Here is a 5,078-nt window from a genome sequence, read left to right on the forward strand (position 1 = left end):
AAAAGATTATGTCGGTCGTAGTGAGGTAAAGGCGAACTAGGATTCAAACAGCAAGCTGCCTTTTAAATCTTAAGATCATCATGAATACGTGACATACCACAAAGTGACATATTAACTTAGATAAAACTAAAGACGTTACCTATATTTCAAACGCAGCACTGATTTACATCCCCTCATCAGTGAAACCCTTCTCGTGCTCATTTCGACATTCGATTGTCAGTTCGACTCATCCTCCAAATCAACTCAAGGTTTGCTGACTAGTCAGTCACCCAGTCAGTATCCACTTAGAATCCACTCCGTTCTAGAACAGCTCTTGTAACAGATAGAGCAGCACCACTGACTGACTTCAAGCTCTAGCATGGAGTGCCTACTACTAATTCATTCTTTCTCGAGCGTTTCCCGTCATCCTTCTGCCTGACACCCAGGTAATAAATAAACACTAATTGCACGTTGTTGTTGTTCGAAGCCATTTGCCGTTGTTCGTTGCCCGGGTGAATGGTGGAATTGCTCCGAAACAAATGGTTGCCTTTCATCAAACTGACAGCCCGTCGGGGGCGATTTATGCTGAAAATGATTCACAATCATCGGTTAATAGGAGGGAACTACAACGATATGGACGCCTTCACTTCGGAATGGCAGTTCAGCAACAAGCAGCGAGGCAGTCATCGAAACGTCACCTGGTGCTGGCCAAAAATGGCAATTGACGTGTGGGACCGTTAGGGTCTTTAGATGGGACCCTCCCAGCCCAGCATGATAACGACAATTTAATTAGATCAATAATAACGAGCTGCAATTCAGTTTGTGCGGTGTGTGTGCGAGCCAGCTTCGACCAGGTGCAATTGCACAAACAAAAACTTCAGAAAATGCGAGACTAAGGGTGTGCTACCGATTGCCCGAGACCACACACGTCGTTGTCGGAGGTGGGTCCGTGCACGAAATTTTCGCAATTGATTTGATATGGAGCGAAAGGGTTGGGCCTATTTCCTTCGATCTATGGCGATCGCACACAGCAGCCATATTATAGTCATGTGCCCCATAGTTGGCGAATTGGAAGATAATTATCGACAGCTCAATGCGTTTGAGCGGTGGTTGATTAGAGACCAGCAGGAGCGTTTGCGTCTTGGTTCTCTATGATTGGTAATGCGCGGGTTCATGTGTCTCACGTACGGGTCAAAACTGTGGCACACGTGGGATCAACTAGTGACAATCATCTTTGATGTGGACAAGAGTGCCACTTATTTTCGAAAGTTGTTTGAAGTAGTAAATCCTGTGCTTGTCTATTTAAAATCTTATAAAAAAAAGTCAAAACTCCATAGAGTTGGATTCCGGATTATTGTTTTAAATAAACTAGCTTACGGCATTTTGAGTAGGATTCTCATGAAATCCTGAGCAGGATTCTCGTGGAGTCCTGAGCAGCATTCTCTAGGGATCATTAACATGATTATCTCGGAATTTTGAGCAGGATTCTCTTGGAATCTTGAGCAAGATACTCTTGGAATCCTGAGCAGGATAGCTTTAACACAGAGCAGGAATTATTCAGAATCCTAAGCATAATTCATTCAGAATCCTGTGAAGGATTCTCTCAAAATTCCTAACAAGGTTCTTTCAAAATCCCTAAAAGCATTCTATCAAAATCCTGATCTGGATTCTATCTGAATCCTGAACAGGATTCCATCAAAAACCTGTGCAGGATTCTCGAAATCCTGAACAGGATTCTATAAGAATCCTCACCTGGATTCCACCAGGATCTTAAGCAGGATTCTATCTGAATGCTGAGTAGGATTATCTCAGAATCCTGAGCAGGATGCTCTCAGAATCATGAACTGGAATCTCTCAGAAACCTGAGCAGGATTCTCTCAGAATGCTGAGCAGGATTCTCTCAGAATGCTGAGCAAGATTCTGTGCGAATCCTGAGCAGGATTCTGTACGAATCCTGAGCAGGATTCTGTACGAATCCTGAGCAGGATTCTCTCAGAATCCTGAGCAGGATTCTCTCAGAATCCTGAGCAAGATTCTGTGCGAATCCTGAGCAGGATTCTGTACGAATCCTGAGCAGGATTCTGTACGAATCCTGAGCAGGATTCTCTCAGAATCCTGAGCAGGATTCTCTCAGAATCCTGAGCAGGATTCTCTCAGAATCCTGAGCAGGATTCTCTCAGAATCCTGAGCAGGATTCTCTCAGAATCCTGAGCAGGATTCTCTCAGAATCCTGAGCAGGATTCTCTCAGAATCCTGAGCAGGATTCTCTCAGAATCCTGAGCAGGATTCTCTCAGAATCCTGAGCAGGATTCTCTCAGAATCCTGAGCAGGATTCTCTCAGAATCCTGAGCAGGATTCTCTCAGAATCCTGAGCAGGATTCTCTCAGAATCCTGAGCAGGATTCTCTCAGAATCCTGAGCAGGATTCTCTCAGAATCCTGAGCAGGATTCTCTCCGAATCCTGAGCAGGATTCTCTCAGAATCCTGAGCAGGATTCTCTCCGAATCCTGAGCAGGATTCTCTCAGAATCCTGAGCAGGATTCTCTCAGAATCCTGAGCAGGATTCTCTCAGAATCCTGAGCAGGATTCTCTCAGAATCCTGAGCAGGATTCTCTCAGAATCCTGAGCAGGATTCTCTCAGAATCCTGAGCAGGATTCTCTCAGAATCCTGAGCAGGATTCTCTCAGAATCCTGAGCAGGATTCTCTCAGAATCCTGAGCAGGATTCTCTCAGAATCCTGAGCAGGATTCTCTCAGAATCCTGAGCAGGATTCTCTCAGAATCCTGAGCAGGATTCTCTCAGAATCCTGAGCAGGATTCTCTCAGAATCCTGAGCAGGATTCTCTCAGAATCCTGAGCAGGATTCTCTCAGAATCCTGAGCAGGATTCTCTCAGAATCCTGAGCAGGATTCTCTCAGAATCCTGAGCAGGATTCTCTCAGAATCCTGAGCAGGATTCTCTCAGAATCCTGAGCAGGATTCTCTCAGAATCCTGAGCAGGATTCTCTCAGAATCCTGAGCAGGATTCTCTCAGAATCCTGAGCAGGATTTTCTCAGAATCCTGAGCAGGATTTTCTCAGAATCCTGAGCAGGATTTTCTCAGAATCCTGAGCAGGATTTTCTCAGAATCCTGAGCAGGATTTTCTCAGAATCCTGAGCAGGATTCTCTCAGAATCTTGAGCAGGATTCTCTCAGAATCCTGAGCAGGATTCTCTCTGAATCCTGAGCAGGATTCTCTCAGAATCATGAGCAGGATTCTCTCAGAATCCTGAGCAGGATTCTCTCAGAATCCTGAGCAGGATTCTCTCAGAATCCTGAGTAGGTTTCTCTTAGAATCCTGAGTAGGTTTCTCTCAGAATCCTGAGCAGGATTCTCTCAGAATCCTGAGCAGGATTCTCCCAGAATCCTGAGCAGGATTCTCCCAGAATCCTGAGCAGGATTCTCCCAGAATCCTGAGCAGGATTCTCCCAGAATCCTGAGCAGGATTCTCCCAGAATCCTGAGCAGGATTCTCCCAGAATCCTGAGCCGAATTATATTTGAATCTTTTACAGGATTCGCTTATAAAATCTGAAGAATTGTTCCCAATAGATTCGTGTCGAGTCATTCGTGGAAAATTATACGTTAATTCTTTGCAAAACTCAACTTTTTTGTTTCATTATCCTATAACAGTAATTCTAAGCTACTATGCAGTGACTTGATGCGCAGGCGAACGAAGCATTGCCCACGTTACCTTGAGGGCATTGCCACTGTTTTTTCCTCACGATCTTCCAGTTTCCATTTTATCACCTTCACGAAATCCGGATTAATTGCCCAATCATCCACACACCAAATTACTCATTATATACGACCGTTGATAAGTGGTGCGAGGCCACGCAGATTGTGCTCACAATCTCGCACCGAATCCGGCGTTCATTCTGCGAGTCGCAAAGCCGTCGCTCAGGGTCATTGTCAACCGTCAGCATCGCGCAAATTGCTCCCGGTGTCAGAGAGTTATGATAATAATGCCGCTGGCTGGACGACCGGCTTGTGGTCCTCCCGGAAGGTCGCCGGTCGTTGAGTTTTACGAGGGTGCAAATCGCGCTTCGGTTTTTTTTTCTGCTGGCTCTCTCAGTTCCCACCGGGAATTACCTTTGTGATAAGTTCGAGCGTAATGCGCTAAACGGTAATGAGCAGGAGCACGAAATTTAGTACCTTCGGTTCGGAGCCGCGAGGGAAGCCATTTGGTGGTGATTTTTATGACGGCTGGGTTGAGTGCTTTTGTCAATAATTCGATTATTGTTCGTTGATTGTTCATGGGTTTACTGGAGAATAAATTTTGAGGACTTTTAGAATATTTATCCAAACTCCGAGAATAGTAAATTGGACTCATGAGAAGCAATTCTCTTCTTTGAGCTTCTAAAGCATCATATACTCGTTAGCGTTAGTGATCGCATATCCACCACAAAATCAATTGCAAACGCCTCTGTACTATACCCTCGAGTTCATTCGCTGAATTTTCATCGAATTCCCCCAATGTGTAAGGAAAGATTCTCTCTACCACTCATTAACAGGGATAATCGATATAACTCCATCGGCAGCAGCAGCATCCCACGGTAGTCATCGATATTAATTACAACCATCATCAGTACGGCAAATGGGGTCTTCCCAGGAGACATTTCCCATCATCGGTTGATGGTGGCGTCGCATCCGTCGATGCAGTGTGGGACGAACAGAATTACCTAGGCTGCTTTGCGATGACTACGCTGAAAAATTAATAACTTCACTATGATGAGACTTTCGATGCATGGTTCTTCGATGACGGTGCAAGGTGAGCTTCGATGAGCCAGCCTGGGAATTTAATTTTGCGGAATGAGTGAGAAAATAGTGTCTGATCGCACTTTATGTTCAAGGCTCGTTGAAAGGAAAGGATCGTTGTGGGTAAAGCCAGGTTTTTTTGTATGAATTGTCTAGAACAGATCCTGCTGCCTAGTTCGTTGTTCTATGAACTTCAACCAACATTTTTTGTTAAAATCATGCCAGGGTTTTTTCTTGAGTTATTATCACGATATATTTTTCACGATTTTTGCGATTTTTTTCTGGAGTTACCTTGGAGTTTTTTTTT

Source organism: Aedes albopictus, chromosome 3, assembly GCF_035046485.1.
Source record: "Aedes albopictus strain Foshan chromosome 3, AalbF5, whole genome shotgun sequence".
Taxonomy (NCBI): domain Eukaryota; kingdom Metazoa; phylum Arthropoda; class Insecta; order Diptera; family Culicidae; genus Aedes; species Aedes albopictus.